At 49.4% G+C, this 16730-nt stretch overlaps 1 long non-coding RNA gene across 4 annotated transcripts in view; it reads right to left on the bottom strand.

Annotated features, from left to right (window-relative positions):
- Nucleotides 1-16730, bottom strand: part of LOC138989431 (uncharacterized) — a 45840-nt gene that overhangs the window by 7028 nt on the left and 22082 nt on the right. For 3 of the 4 annotated variants that reach the window (XR_011465734.1, XR_011465737.1, XR_011465736.1), the window contains 4 exons: nucleotides 15825-16004; nucleotides 15192-15403; nucleotides 11706-11907; nucleotides 2942-6944 (listed from right to left, as the gene is read on the bottom strand). This is a non-coding gene — a long non-coding RNA (uncharacterized lncRNA). Of the gene's footprint in view, nucleotides 1-2941; nucleotides 6945-11705; nucleotides 11908-15191; nucleotides 15404-15824; nucleotides 16005-16730 lie in introns of those variants that run through there. The other variant, XR_011465735.1, reaches the window with a different exon arrangement.

Below are 16730 nucleotides of genomic sequence, written 5' to 3'. Positions count from 1 at the left end.
TTAGTTGCCCCACCACGTGCAGGACCTTCCCAACCGAGAGACGGAACCAGCGTACCATACATTGCAAGGCAGACTCTTACTCACTGGACCACCAGGGAAGCCCTACGTCAACTCTTGTAAATAACGTTTGTAAGACCTGGTGGATTTCTTGCCTGATCCCGTCCTCAGTAAAGCGGGATGCTATGTATCTTAGAGTCGTCACTCCAAACATTCAGTTCAGTTCAGTTCAGTCCAGCCATTGTGTTGTGTGAGTTGTGTGAGTTGTGTCCAATTCTTTGCGACCCCATGGACTGCAGCACGCCAGGCCTCCCTGCCCATCACCAACTCCCGGAGCTTGCTCAAACTCGTGTCCATCGAGTCAGTGATGCCCTCCAACCGTCTCAGCCTCCGTCGTCCCTTCTCCTCCCGCCCTCAATCCCTCCCAGCATCAGGGTCTTCTCAAATGAAGGTTGTACAGTTACAGTTCCTCCGATAAGATGGCTCACCACGAACAGGACCAGACCCTGGAGCCCTGGCTTGAGTCTCCTCTCTTGTCATTCAGTGTTCTCTGGTCAGAGACAAGCGCTGTAAAAACAAGTAAGCCACAGGACCCAGGTGTTGCGAGCTCTGAGGAGCAGAAGAGCTATTAGACTTTCTGTGCCATAACCACCAAAGTGGTCCTGAAAGCAACGCAGCCCCTGGAAAGTGGTGAGTATTTTGGTGAGTAAATCCCTGCCCAGAAGTGCCCAGGAAATTCATTTTAAAGGCTCTGCTTTAGGGTTATCTGAAGAGCCTGGACGAAGAGACCCAGCATAGGTTGCAGTGAACGGAGGTAAAAGGTTCCTAGAAAGTCATAACTCTTTCATCTCCAGCTCGGGTGACTTGTGGATATACTGTGGTCAGCCGCACCCTAGACCCACGCAGGGCCCTGCACAGCCCGCCTGGTGACCTCCAGACCCTGCGAGAAGGTGGGAACAGCCTGGGAGGGTGACCGAGGGAAGATTCAGGGATACGGCCCACCCTCAGTCTCCGAGACGGGCGAGTCACTTTGGCCCCAGTTAGGAGAAGTGGTGAATTCCCCCAACCAAGTGTCAGAGTTGTGATGCAGAGGTGGACAGCAGCCCTGGATACTTGGGGAACTAACCACATCATTTCCACTTATCTCTTCTGGGAGAGCAGCTTACTGCTACACGTCTGCTCCCAAGAGATCAGTCCCCCAAATGCCCCCACCTGGACTGCAGGAGACGGGGTCAAAAGACGCTGCTGCCCCAGCAGCTGGGGGTGACGTCGGCAGAGAAGCCGGGACGGCAGAGGCCTGCTGCGCTGACCTGCCGCCCCTTCCCTTGCAGACACTGAAAGCAGCATTGACAGTCTGAGACCTCTTGATGCGCCCGCTCACCTTAAGCTCGTCTTAGTAGCTGCGGTTTTAGATGGTCAGCTTTTATCCTCATCTTTAGCCTGCATCTTACATTTGATTTTTAAGCTTCATAATGAATATGAATGAACGCACTTCCGTAAGGATTCACGTAGTGTCTATTTCTTTGCGTGTGGCTTTTATCACAGCGATCGCAAACTCCTCTAGGAGGATCATCTGCATAAATATTGCCTCTAGCATTTATATTGGGAAATACTCGATTACTTTCTGCTTATGGTTAATTCAGGGAACCCGTTCATTCTTAAAATGTAAACTCTGCAATTGAATCAAATGACTCAGGTCTTCGCCTCCAGCCAGGCTGCCCGGCCTTTCCTTACAGCCCCAGACAGGTGTCCAGGTGTCCCGAGCACACCTCACTCACCTGTCCCGTTGTCTGAAAATGTGTTTCCTTCTTTCCCAGAGTCTCCCTACTGACTCTGACCAATTACACTGCAAACATTCCTGTATTCTTTGGGGATCCCGCATCACCCACTGGAATCCATGAACCAGCTCTCCAAGATCACACATCACACTTGGTACATGTGTGAATATTTTTCTGGGAATCACCCATGGTTTTTGTTATATTCTCAAAGGGTCCATGACCCTTTGATTCATAAAGGTGGAAATGGCCTGTCATTTCCATCAATACTCTCATTAAGTTATACTTGCAACAGTCAGGCAGTCTCTGGGCTGACCCCCTGACTTCACTGTCCTTCTGGTCGATTCTGCTCACTAATGCCACTCCACTGACCATCAGGGGAATACGAGGGTCACCGTCCTTAATTCTCTCCTATCCCCCAGCCCACAGGAGCCACTCAGTGGTTCCACCACACCCCTTTTATTCCTAATTAGCCGCTTCCCTACCTAGAACTCATCCCCTGTCTCTCCCCACAGCCATCCCCACCCCACAGTTCAAGGACCAGCCAAAGACACAACATCCCAGACCAAGGCCAGCCCAGAGGTGGAGTTTAGTTTCAGATGACAGGAGACCCGAGTGGGGATGTGGGCCCTGGGGTCTACAGGACTGGAAACGTCTGCATGGAGTTGAAAACCTTGAAAAAGGATGAGCTCTCCAAGGTTTCAACCCTGAGAATGAAAGAGCTCTCCAAGGTAAACAAAAGCGAAAATAGTCAAGTGTTTATGCTGAGTGTCTACAGCACTTAGGTGCCGGACCCAGGGCTCTGCAGAGCCCACTTGAACACGTACAGAACAAATGTGGAATGCTACGTTTGACACAAAACATCTGATGGGGGTGGGAGCTTCATAAGGTTAAAATTCGCCTGCAAAATATTGTGAACAAAGTACTTTGCAAAAAATAGGTGAATTATTTCCCTAGTCTTTGCCTCAAAAATTGTAATTTAGAAAAGCACTGGCGTTGAAAGTGGTTTAAAGCGGCGAACAGAAAGTCAAATGACATCCTTAATAGGTGCCTATTAAATATACATCTTTCTATTAACATTTTTCAGGGATATGATGACAAAGTCAATCTAGGGTAGAGAGAGGGAGAGTACACTCTGCGTTAATGATCAGTAACTCAGTAACGCAGGCGTTTCCTTAATTACTGTAACCTACGCAACTCACCCGAGGCGTAATTATTTAGGAAAGAATTCACGTCTTCCTAGCAACACATTCTAAACCATTACTGTCGGTCTCTAAGGAGAAACTGTGTCCGCAGTTAGGCGTCTAATGTTGTGAGTCAGTATTAATATTAAACTAGGGCCGCAGAGAGAACAAAAACCGGCGGTGGTGCGCAGCGGAAGAACCACGCTGCTCCTGAGGCGGGCAACGCGCGGCCCAACTAGGAGCCACCCGACGGCGGAGCGGGCAGGACGCCGGCTTGCGGCAGGCAGGCCCGTGCTCCTGAAGGCCCTGGGCCACTCGGCGTCCCACCTGCGCAGACGACGGGGGCGGAGTCAGGGCTGCGCGGGTCTGGCCAGCTGCAGCCGAGCGCCGTCCCAGCCTTAGGCACAGAGCTTCGCGAGCCTGGCTTCTCCCTGGTCCCCACCAACTTGACAGCGGTTTCGGAATTCACCGCCTCCCCCCGCCCGCCCCCAGGGCTTCTCTGAGCTCTTTGAAGCCCCTGATTTTCATTTATTTATTTTTTTAAACGTATTTAGTTATTGACTTGGCGGCTCTGGGTCTTGGTTGCTGTGCGCAGGCTTTCCCTAGTTGCAGTTCCCGGGCGTCTCACTGCGGCGTCTCCTCCTGCTGTGGAGCGCCGGCTCTAGCAGCACAGGCTCCAGCAGTCGTGGCTCGGGGCTCAGGAGGTGGGATCCCGGGCTCCAAGAGCGCAGGGTCACTGGCTGTGAGTCACAGGAGCGGGTGCTCTGTGGCAGGTGGGATCTTCCCAGACCGGGGATCAAACTCACGTCCTCTGCGTTGGCAGGCAGAGTCTCATCCACTGTACCACCAGGGAAGTTCGAGCTCTTTATTTTTATTTCTTTATTTTTTTAACAAACATCTCTGTGTTTGGCTGCGCCAGATCTTACTTGAGGCAAGCGGGACCTTTCAGCTGTGGCATGTGAGCTCTTAGTTGTGACAGGCGAGGTCTAGTTCCTTGAGGAGAGAGGGAACCTGGGCCCCCAGCACTGGGAGCACAGACCCTTAGCCTCTGGACCATCGGGAAGTCCCAGGAGTCCTTGAAACACCCTCAGCCCCAAAGCTGGCTTCCCACGGCAGCCCATCAGTGTTCAGACCACACCGCCCAACTCTGCCCCAAATCTAGAGAAATTCCAAGTAGGAGCCCTCGGCCATCACAGCTCTTCTCTTTGCACACGTGACGAAACAGACGCCTGGAAGATCCAAGAGCCGGGCCTGCAGCCTGATCTACCCCCAGTCCAGAGGACGAGTGCGGAATCCCCGTGCGACAGTAACTGGGGGAGCTGGCTGCTCGGGAAGTGAGAGTTCGGTGCCTCAGGACTCCTGAGCACCTGGACGTTTGAGGACGATCAGAAAAGCCCGGTTCCAAACGACTGGAAGTTTTCCTTTCACAAAGTCACCTCCTGCCTTTGCCAAACCTTTCCATTCCTTTCCTCTGGAAACAGTCTTGGATGCTCCTTGCCTCATCACCCAGATGTGGACACAGGGACTCCTGTCTACTAGACTCCCTTGAAAATGCAGTGAGCGCCGGCAAAGGGTGGGAGGAGGAGGCCAGCGCTACAGCAGTTTTTGATGCTGTTCTAGAGCAAGGCCCACGGTGCAGAAAGCCAAACTCTGACAGCACGTGTTTGCCGCAACATCAGCATTTATTTGCAGCAAGGGCTTCTGTGGTGGCTCAGTCAGTAAAGAATCTGCCTGCAAGGTAGGAGATCCAGGTTTGATCCCTGGGTCAGGAAGATCCCCTGGATAAGGAAATATCAACCCACTCCAGTATTCTTGTCTGGGAAATCCCATGGACAGAGGAGTCTGGTGGGCTACAGTCCAGGGGGTCACAAAGAGTCGGACACGACTGAGCGACTAAACCACCACCAAGCAAGGGAGTAGGAAATCAGTCTCAGATCCACTCCATCTTGGTCTCTGAGTTAGGACTATTTTCAAGGGGAAGAACAAAGAACCTGGAATTAATCATCTTCTTGTGACATTTCTGTGACATTTCCTTATCTTCGTTTCGAGAGTCAGGATGTCCCTGTTTGCGATTCTCTGGCCAGATGATCCATGGCTCAGGCATCCGTGAGCTCATCTTGCCCTAAGCCTTTCTGTAAGTGATGATCTGTATAACAGCAATCTTACTATGTTAGTATGAGCGACCACAGCGATCTTCATCATCTGACTGACGAAGTGTTCAGTGGGCAAAGGACTGAGGTCAGAGGGGACAGACACGGGACTGAGGTTTTGAATGGAGAGGTTAATCATAAACTCCGTAAGGGAGCTCAGTGTTATGGGACTCGGTTTCCCTGTCAGTGACCAAGTCCTTGACCTGAAAGCTGCCTGGGGTGCCCTGTCTTCATGAAGGGCTTTGGCTGGCTCGAAAAAGCCCGGCAGCTCATAGGCTGTGGAGAGTCCCCGTCCTGCCTTGTTTCCACCAATTAGAGCTCCCGCAGCCCTCTCCTCTCTCCTCATTGGTTCAGGCAGATGGCCCAGGTCATCAGCAACTGAAGCCGAGACACGGGCTGAGCTGACTCACTGAGGAACAGTTATTCCTTCCAGAGAAGACTCGCCATTCATTTAGACATTGGAGCAATTATTTGCTGGCTGACAGTTGTGATTACATTTTACTGCAGGTAGGAAACCGTTCCAGAAGCCAAGCTAATACAATTACTGGTTTCTGAAGGGCTTTTGGAACAAGTAATTTTCAAATAGTCAGCACAGCATGTTCAGTGAACTTTCCACCCAGGATAAATTCCTGCCTCTGTGGCTTCTCACGGCAGGCAAGATGTGGGCTCCTGGATGGGACCCTTTGGAACAGCAGGAGTAAGTTTCTTCCAGGACCATTTGTTTGAAAATGGAACTTGAGCAAATCATACTTAGAGACATTTTATGTTTATGTTTAGTCGCTAAGTCGTGGCTGACTCTTTGCGACCCCATAAACTGTAGCCTACCAGGCTCCTCTGTCCATGGGATTTTTTCCAGGCAAGAGTACTGCAGTGTGTTGCCATTCCCTTCTCCAGGGCATATTCCCAACCCAGGGATCAAACCCATGTCTCTTTCGTCTCCTGCATTGGCAGCTGCTGCTGCTGCTAAGTCACTTCAGTCGTGTCCGACTCTGTGTGACCCCATAGACGGCAGCCCACCAGACTCCCCCGTCCCTGGGGTTCTCCAGGCAAGAACACTGGAGTGGGTTGCCATTTCCTTCTCCAATGCATGAAAGTGAAAAGTGAAAGTGAAGTCGCTCAGTCGTGTCGGACTCTTGGCAACCCCATGGACTGCAGCCCACCAGGCTCCTCTGTCCATGGGATTTTCCAGGCAAGAGTACTGGAATGGGGTGCCATTGCCTTTAACCTTAGTGCTGCCTAAGAAGCCCTGATACTTCATGTTGTTGTTCAGGAGCTAAGTTGTATCCAACTCTTTTCGATCCCATGGACTGCAGCACGCCAGGCTTTCCTGTCCTTCACTATCTCCTGGAGCTTGCTCAAACTCGTGTCCACTGAGTCAATGATGCCATTCAACCATCTCATCCTCTGTCATTCCCTTCTCCTCCTGCCTTCAGTCTTTCCCAGCATCAGGGTCTTTTCCAGTGAGTTGACTCTTTGCATCAGGTGGCCAAAGAATTGGTGTGTCAGCCTTGCATCAGGCCTTCCAATGAATATTCATGACTGATCTCCTTTAGGATTGACTGGTTTGGTCTCCTTGTAGTCCAAGGGACTCTCAAGGGTCTTCTCCAGCACAATTTGAAAGCATCAGTTCTTCAGCGCTCAGCCCTCTTCGTGGTCCAATTTTCACATTCATACATGACTACTGGAAAAACCACAGGTTTGACTATATGGACCTTTGTCAGCAAAGTGTTCTCTCTGCATTTTAATACGCTGTCTAGGTTTGTTATAGCTTTCCTTCTGAGGAACAAGCATCTTTTAATTTCATGGCTGCAGTCACCGTCTACAGTGATTTTGGAGACCTAGAAAATAAAATCAGCCGGCACTAAATCATTCTTCTAATTTTTAATTACTCTGGGAGTTGGCATTAAATTATATCAACCAACTAGCCAAGTTTTGTAGCAATAGCAGGGTACATGATTTTCCCTGGTGTGGTATCCCATGGTAACTTCTCCCTCCATGCTACCCATTTCTGAAGGGAAGTTAAGGGAAAAATAAACCCAGAGGGCCTTTTAGTCAAGGTTTCTAACAAGAGTGCCACCAACTGCAGACAGTGATTTTGCACCAAGGTCCTCTGTGGATAAGAAAATTCCCTTAGAATGCTTGGCAGCACTGGACCCTATCAGCTGATCTGACATGTAACCGAGTTTAAAAAGCACATCCGTGGTCTGATGGGACAACAGTTTCTTTTACTGAGATGACATTCAAGGTATTTTTTGCTGCTGTTGTTGTTGTGACTTAAACATCGCCACTTCCTGATTTGCTGTCCACTGACTAGCTGAGCTCTGGTTCTGAGTGGCCGTGGCTATTCTCCGTGCGCCCACAAATCAGGTTGTCCCGGCACCTGCCCAGGAGAAGGAGCAAAACGCAAAACTATATGGCTTGGGAGAAGACTGAAGTCTAGTATCACAAGGAGAGACAGTTCTACTTTTAAGTAGATGAGAACACTGAGTTGTTGAGAATCAAGAGAGGATAAACTATATAGACATTCATCTGGAGGCCTTTTTCAGCTTTATTAGAAGATAATTGGACTTCCCTGATGGTCCAGTGGTTAAGAATATATCTGCCAATGCAAAGGACACAGGTTCGATCCCTGGACTGGGAAGATCCCACGGGCCACAGGGGAGCTAAGCCCGGGTGCCACAGCTACTGAGCCTGGGCGCCATAGAGCCCACGCTTCCACAGAGAGAAGCCCCTGCAACGAGAAGCCCCCGCTAGAGAGGAGCCCCTGCTCACCACAACTAGAGAAAGCCCGCTCGCAGCAACAAAGTCCCAACCCAGCCAAAATCAATAAAATAAATACAAAAGATAATTGACATATAATATGTATAAGTTTAAGGTGTATAATATGGGAATGTGAAGTGAAGTGAAGTTGCTCAGTCGTGTCCAACTCTTTGCAGCCCCATGGACTGTAGCCTACCAGGGTCCTCTGTCCATGGCATTTTCCAGGCAAGAGTACTGATACAATTCATATTGCAAAACAGTTGCCACAGTAAGGTTAATCATCTCACGTAATTACCATTTGTGTGTGTGTGTGCGTGTTTATGGTAAGGACATTTAAGACCTCCCTCTTCAGTCAATTCAGTGCAGTTCAGTCACTCAGTCGTGTCCGACTCTTTGCGACCCCATGAACTGAAGCACGCCAGGCCTCCCTGTCCATCACCAACTCCTGAATTCACTCAAACTCACGTCCATCGAGTCCGTGATGCCATCCACCCATCTCATCCTCTGTCGTCCCCTTCTCCTCCTGCCCCCAATCCCTCCCAGCATCAGGGTCTTTTCCAATGAGTCAACTTTTCACATGAGGTGGCCAAAGTACTGGAGTTTCAGCTTTAGCATCATTCCTTCCAAAGAACACCGAGGACTGATCTCCTTCAGAATGGACTGGTTGGATCTCCTTGCAGTCCAAGGGACTCTCAAATGTCTTCTCCAACTCCACAGTTCAAAAGCATCAATTCTTCAAAAGCATCAATTCTTCAGTACTCAGCTTTCTTCACAGTCCAACTTTCATAGCCATGCATGACCACTGGAAAAATCATAGCCTTGACTAGATGGATCTTTGTTGGCAAAGTAACGTCTCTGCTTTTCAATATGCTATCTAGATTGGTCATAACTTTCCTTCCAAGGAGTAAGCATCTTTTAATTTCATAGCTGCAGTCAGCTTCTGCAGTGATTTTGGAGCCCCAAAAAATAAAGTCTGACACTGTTTCCACTGTTTCCCCATCTATTTCCCATGAAGTGATGGGACCAGATGCCATGATCTTCGTTTTCTGAATGTTGAGCTTTAAGCCAACTTTTTCACTCTCCTCTTTCACTTTCATCAAGAGGCTTTTTAGTTCCTCTTCACTTTCTGCCATAAGGGTGGTGTCATCTGCATATCTGAGGTTATTGGTATTTCTCCCGGCAATCTTGATTCCAGCTTGTGCTTCTTCCAGCCCAGCGTTTCTCATGATGTACTCTGCATAGAAGTTAAATAAGCAGGGTGACAATATACAGCCTTGATGTACTCCTTTTCCTATTTGGAACCAGTCTGTTGTTCCATGTCCAGTTCTAACTGTTGCTTCCTGACCTGCATATAGGTTTCTCAAGAGGCAGGTCAGGTGGTCTGGTATTCACATCTCTTGAAGAATTTTCCACAGTTTATTGTGATCCACACAGTCAAAGGCTTTGGCATAGTCAATAAAGCAGAAATAGATGTTTTTCTGGAACTCTCTTGCTTTTTCGATGATCCAGCAGATGTTGGCAATTTGATCTCTGGTTCCTCTGCCTTTTCTAAAACCAGCTTGAACATCTGGAAGTTCACGGTTCACATATTGCTGAAGCCTGGCTTGGAGAATTTTGAGCATTACTTTACTAGCGTGTGAGATGAGTGCAATTGTGCAGTAGTTTGAGCATTCTTTGGCATTGCCTTTCTTTGGGATTGGAATGAAAACTGACCTTTTCCAGTCCTCTGGCCACTGCTGAGTTTTCCAAATTTGCTGGCATATTGAGTGCAGCACTTTCACAGCATCATCTTTCAGGATTTGAAATAGCTCAACTGGAATTCCATCACCTCCACTAGCTTTGTTCGTAGTGATGCTAAGGCCCACTTGACTTTGAATTCCAGGATGTCTGGCTCTAGGTGAGTGATCACACCATTGTGATTATCTTCGTCGTGAAGATCTTTTTTGTACAGTTCTTCTGTGTATTCTTGCCACCTCTTCTTAATATCTTCTGCTTCTGTTAGGTCCATACCATTTCTGTCCTTTATCGAGCCCATCTTTGCATGAAATGTTCCCTTGGTATCTCTAATTTTCTTGGAGAGACCTCGAGTCTTTCCCATTCTGTTGTTTTCCTCTATTTCTTTGCATTGATCTCTGAGGAAGGCTTTCTTATCTCTTCTTGCTATTCTTTGGAACTCTGCATTCCGATGCTTATATCTTTCCTTTTCTCCTTTGCTTTTCGCTTCTCTTCTTTTCACAGCTATTTGTAAGGCCTCCTCAGACAGCCATTTTGCTTTTAGTAACTTAAAAGCAAACCTACCCTCTTAGTAACTTTCAAATATACAATGTACGTGTGAGTCACTCAGTCGTGTCCAACTCTTTGTGACCTCATCATCTGTCCATGGAATTCTCTGGGCAAGCATACTGGAGTGGGTTGCCATTCCCTTCTCCAGGGGACCTTCCCAATCCAGGGTGGAACCCAGGTCTTCTGCATCGTAGGCAGATTCTTTACCAGTTGAGCCACCAGGGAAGCCTAGGAATACGGTGCTGCGCACCAGCCCGTAGTCCCCGTGCTGCACAGCAGTCCCTGGAGCTCATTCATATTTACGACTGGGAGGCTGCACCCTTCGATCAGCATCTCGCCCCCCACAACACCCCAGTTCCTGGCAGACACTGCTCTGCTCTGTTTCTTTGGGTTTGGCCTGTTCAGGTTCCATGTATAAGTGAAATCATTTCTTATTTGTCTTTCTCTGTGGAGACTATTTTTGGGACTTTTTGACATATGATCAATGCATAGAGACCTGTTAGGGATCCAGGAATTTTTTGCTATCAGTTTGGTTTATTGATACACAAGTTCATTAGAGCTTGGGATCCCCATAGAAGGAATTCTAAGCCCACACCAAACTTCCTTTGCAGCTCTCAGGAATCAAAAACCTTCATTTACCGTTAGAGAAGTTGAAAGGATGCTAAATAACTGTCTTCAAAGCCTGGAAAATGCTTAGCTAAAAATCATAACGAAGGTTTAAGAAAATGGTTATTACTAAATGTTACACAACACTGAGTATTACCATAACCCTTGCCAGTCACTCTGATGGGGGCGCCAAAGAAAGTCAAGCCGCTCAGTCGTGTCCAATTCTTTGCGATCCTATGGACTGCAGCCCACCAGGCTCCTCTGTCCGTGGGATTCTCCAGGAAAGAATACTGGAGTGGGTTGCCGTGCCCTCCTCTAGGGGATCTTCCCGACCTAGGGATCGAACTCAGGTCTCCCGCATTGCAGGCAGATTCTTTACCGTCTGAGCCGCAGTCCACAAAGTGGCACTAGAGTCAGCCTCAGTCAAGGGCCCTCGCTCTAAATCATCAGGGGAGGAGAGTTTGCAAATTATGAGCATACGAGTCAAAGCAAATGTTTGGAATCAGACAGAACTGGGCTCAAATCCTACCGTACCACTTTCTGCCTGTGTACAATCCTGTCTACTTTGGCACATAGTAAATGCTCAACAAACTGTGACCAATACATTAATCACTCCAGTGAATCATGCTTCCTTCAATGACATACATTATTAACATTTCAAAGGGTGCACCCTTTGCCAGCCAAACCTCCTTTATGGGAGATCTAACACTCTGGGTGTTGAGGAAGAGTCTAAGGTACCCATGTGACTTATGCTATCACAATAGGTCAGTGTGGTCACTCGTCACAAAGTGTGGTCAGCGGGCCACTGCCCCAGGGTCACGGATAATGTATGTTTGTGCAACTGGTTTCTGGCGGGCAGAAGTCAGGCTGTGCTGGTCAGGACTGGCCAGACCATGGTGCAGAAACAGACAGAAACTAGACGGTCAGCGAGTCCACCTTGAAAGGCTTACCTCTGGCTCTGAGTGTCCTCTGGGGCATCTCATGCTCACCAGGGCTCAGGGACGCAGGGTGCTCCTCTCTGGTGGCTCCACCGTGGAGACGAAGCCTCTCGATGTTGACGTGGCAGGTGAAGCCCGTCAGGGTGACTCCTGGCACATCGACTCACCGTCTATCGGCCAGAACCTGTCGCAGGACTCCATCCACTGCCGAGAGCTGAGAAGAAAGGTGAGGAGGGTGGATATCAGGTGAACATGAAATGTCTCTGTCTTACTCACTGAATCTTCTCCAGGGTTAGGATCTAGGACACTATACTTTCGAACTCCCCGGATGACAGAATTCAAAGTTATAGGGCGGTGATTATCTACTGCTGGCAGTGTTCCTTTATGGGATAAGTAATTTGAAACAATGGAAATGAGAGAGTGGCTCTGTCAGTCTAATAATTAGAATGAGAGTCTGAGAGTCTAAGACATTAGGCTCCTTTCTAGCTCTTATGTAAGTGAAGCTCTTAGGCACAGTCGCCTCTCAAATCTTTTCTGGCCCAGCCTCTCCACTGCCTTCGAACTGTTGTATACTCAGCCAGGTTCTCACAAGCCTCAAAGTGTTCATTTTTACCAAGTCTGTCCCCATGTCCTGGGACATTACCGATACCCACCCTCCCAGGGAAATTCCAAGGCTTTGTGACTTGGGGGTCTTCCTGAACTTTTCCTTTTCCTCTTCCTTAACTATTCCTGTAAATAAAATTATTAAACACACACACACAGACAGGAAAAGTTAAGGAAGTTATTATATTATTTTAAATATATTTTTAATTGTTATTTATTTTAAAATTATATTTATTTTTTATTTTTGGCTGTGCTGGGTGTTCATTGCTGCTCGGGCTTTTCTCTAGTTGCAGCGAGCAGGGGGCAGGGTGGGGAGCACACTCCAGCTGCGGTTTGCAGGCTTCCCTTTGCAGGGACCTCTCCCGTTGCAGAGCACAGGTGTCAGGGCGCACAGGCTTCAGCAGTTGCGGCAAAAGGCTCGGTCGTTGCGGCTCTGGGCTCAGTCATTGCAGTCCTGGGCTCGGTGCTCCGAGGGCCGAGGGATCTTCCCGGACCAGGGATCAAGCCCACGTCTCCTGCGTTGGAGGGTGGACTCTTCACCACTGAGCCACCAGCAAAGCCCTCTATTTATTTTTTAATATTCATTTATTTATTTGGCCGCACTGGGTCTCAGTCGAGGCCTACGCGATCTTTAATTGCAGCATGTGGAATCTAGTTCCCTGATCAGGGATTGAACCTGGGCTCCTACAATGGGAGTGCGGAGTTGAAGTCACTGGACCCCCGGGGATGTGCGCTTTTTCTGACGTCCCAAAGGCAGGGACCAGGACTGCGTGTCTGCCCTTAAGCACACACTGTGCTGTCCCCTCCCTTCCTCCATCCATGGGCCCCCTGCCCAGCTCCAGCTTCTCCTTCTCTGGCATTGCCCTCAGGGTGATGAGCTCGCCTTCACCACAAGCCCGTTTTCACTCTGTGGGACTCAGAAGACTCCTCTCAACCCCTCAGCCTTTTGGAGCCCACTACCCCACCGCTGTCCCCTCGGACTTCTCTCAGGGTCCCTGTCGCCGCTTCTCTGCATCTGGGGCACTGGGAGCCCCACAAGGGCGGAGAGCAGCCTGCCTCTCTCAGGACAGGTCCCCTCAGGACTGGTCCCCTCTCAGGACTGATCCCCTCTCAGGAAAGGTCCTCTCAGGACTGGTCCCCTCTCAGGACTGATCCCCTCTCAGGACAGGTCCCCTCTCAGGACTGATCCCCTCTCAGGATTGATCCCCTCTCAGGACAGGTCCCCTCTCAGGACTGATCCCCTCTCAGGACAGGTCCCCTCTCAGGACTGATTCCCTCTCAGGACTGATCCCCTCTCAGGACAGGTCCCCTCTCAGGACAGGTCCCCTCTCAGGACTGATCCCCTCTCAGGACTGGTCCCCTCCCAGGACAGGTCCCCTCTCAGGACTGGTCCCCTCTCAGGACAGGTCTCCTCTCAGGACTGGGTCTCCTCTCAGGACTGGGTCCCCTCTCAAGACAGGTCCCCTCTCAGGATAGTTCTCCTCTCAGGACAGGTCTCCTCTCAGGACTGGGTCCCCTCTCAGGACAGGTCCCCTCAGGACTGGTCCTCTCTCAGGACCGATCCCCTCTCAGGACAGATACCCTCAGGACTGGTCCTCCCAGGACAGGTCTCCTCTCAGAACAGGTCCTCTCAGGACTGGTCCCCTCTCAGGACAGATCCCCTCAGGACTGGTCCTCTCAGGACTGGTCCCCTCTCAGGACAGGTCTCCTCTCAGGACTGGGTCCCCTCTCAGGACAGGTCCCCTCTCAGGATAGTTCTCCTCTCAGGACAGGTCTCCTCTCAGGACTGGGTCCCCTCTCAGGACAGGTCCCCTCAGGACTGGTCCTCTCTCAGGACCGATCCCCTCTCAGGACAGATCCCCTCAGGACTGGTCCTCTCAGGACAGGTCTCCTCTCAGGACTGGGGCCCCTCTCAGGAGAGGTCCCCTCAGGACTGGTCCTCTCTCAGGACTGATCCCCTCTCAGGACAGATCCCCTCAGGACTGGTCCTCTCAGGACAGGTCTCCTCTCAGGACTGGGTCCCCTCTCAGGACTGGGTCCCCTCTCAGGACAGCTCCCCTCTCAGGACAGCTCCCCTCAGAGGACCGATCGCCTCTCAGGACAGATCCCCTCAGGACTGGTCCCCTCTCAGGACAGGTCCCCTCTCAGGACTGATCCCCTCTCAGGACAGGTCCCCTCTCAGGACTGATCCCCTCTCAGGACAGATCCCCTCAGGACAGGTCCCCTCTCAGGACTGGTCCCCTCTCAGGACAGGTCCCCTCTCAGGACTGATCCCCTCTCAGGACAGGTCCCCTCTCAGGACTGATCCCCTCTCAGGACAGGTCCCCTCTCAGGATAGGTCTCCTCTCAGGACTGATCCCCTCTCAGGACAGGTCTCCTCTCAGGACCAGTCCCCTCTCAGGACAGGTCCCCTCAGGACTGATCCCCTCTCTGGACAGGTCTCCTCTCAGGATAGGTCTCCTCTCAGGACAGGTCCCCTCAGGACTGATCCCCTCTCAGGACTGGTCCCCTCTCAGGACAGGTCCCCCCTCAGGACAGGTCCCCTCTCAGGACTGGGTCCTCTCAAGACTGATCCCCTCTCAGGAATGATCCCCATCAGGACAGGTCCCCTCTCAGGACTGATCCCCTCTCAGGACAGGTCCCCTCTCAGGACAGGTCCCCTCTCAGGACTGATCCCCTCTCAGGACAGGTTCCCTCTCAGGACTGATCCCCTCTCAGGCCTGGTCCTCTCAGGACTGGTCCTCAGGGTCTGACACCACACTCAGCACCCAGTGGGCATGAAGGGACAGAGGACTGGGTGGAGTGGGGCGCCCCACGGGGTCTGGCACCCGGTAGGCACCACATAAAGTGTATAGAATGGAGTACATGGCTATCCAACAATCCTCTTCCACTTACGTGTCTCGAATATCCATGAAAGTCTTTCATCAAACCCCAAATAATAAACTAATTAAAACTGACTATTCATCTGCACGGCAACAGCACTTTTTCTTTGAGGATTTGATAAGCAAAACCATCTTCACTGGAAACCGTGTCCTGCAGCCATGATCCAAGATGAGAACAAGAGGTGGAACGAATCATCGTGTTCAGGGCATCTGAGGAGTACCCTTCTGCAAGGAGAGCTCCGTTTTAATTTGCAGACAAATAATTTTGAGTAAAGCCAAGTAAATTAAAAGTAAATTGCATGAGTGAACTAATTCCCAGTTCAAGAAGGGCTAACAAATTAAAGTGATATGGTTTTTCTTAATTCACAATATAATCCATAAATATTTGGGGGAGTTAAAATAGTAGTGTTAATATTTCTTACATTAATGAGCATCAACAACAGTATTTACCTACATATAATAAATAATGAGCAAGAAATATATTCACAATGTATTTCTAGGAGCATGTTTGTATTTCTAGGATCCATTTACATTATACAATCTGTCTCATGTCATAAATCGTAATACAATTTTGTTACAAAGGTTTTCTTTTGTCTAGGTATATTCTTTTCACATTTTTAAGGCAAGACTTATCACCTCTACTTACCAAAGATTTCCAAAAAATGACCCTCAAATAGGAGACTCTACAAGAGAGGGTAGTGTTCTAATAATGTAGAGATAAAAAAGCCTCTTGATGAAAGTGAAAGAGGAGAGTGAAAAAGTTGGCTTAAAGCTCAACATTCAGAAAACGAAGATCATGGCATCCGGTCCCATCACTTCATGGCAACTAGATAGGGAAACAGTGGAAACAGTGTCAGACTTTATTTTTGGGGGCTCCAAAATCACTGCAGAAGCTGACTGCAGCCATGAAATTAAAAGATGCTTACTCCTTGGAAGGAAAGTTATGACCAACCTAGATAGCATATTCAAAAGCAGAGACATTACTTTGCCAACAAAGGTTCGTCTAGTCAAGGCTATGGTTTTTCCTGTGGTCATGTATGGATGTGAGAGTTGGACTGTGAAGAAAGCTGAGTGCCAAGAATTGATGTTTTTGAACTGTGGTATTGGAGAAGACTCTAGAGTCCCTTGGACTGCAAGGAGATCCAACCAGTCCATTCTGAAGGAGATCAGCCCTGGGATTCCTTTGGAAGGAATGATGCTGAAGCTGAAACTCCAGGACTTTGGCCACCTCATGCGAAGAGTTGACTCATTGGAAAAGACCCTGATACTGGGAGGGATTGGGGGCAGGAGGAGAAGGGGATGACAGAGGATGAGATGGCTGGATGGCATCACTGACTCGATGGACGTGAGTTTGAGTGAACTCCGGGAGTTGGTGATGGATAGGGAGGCCTGGCGTGCTTCAATTCATGGAGTTGCAAAGAGTCAGACACGACTGAGTGACTGAACTGAACTGAACTGAAAGAGAGGTTGATGAATTAGAAATAGTACATGGAAGATATTCAATTCTTTAAAACATAATTTTAATAATACATGAAATATTCAGAAGCTATAG

This window comes from Bos mutus, chromosome 10 (genome assembly GCF_027580195.1).
Source record: "Bos mutus isolate GX-2022 chromosome 10, NWIPB_WYAK_1.1, whole genome shotgun sequence".
NCBI lineage: Eukaryota > Metazoa > Chordata > Mammalia > Artiodactyla > Bovidae > Bos > Bos mutus.
Note: the sequence above shows the minus strand (reverse complement) of the source record. Positions and strands in the feature narration are given on the sequence as shown.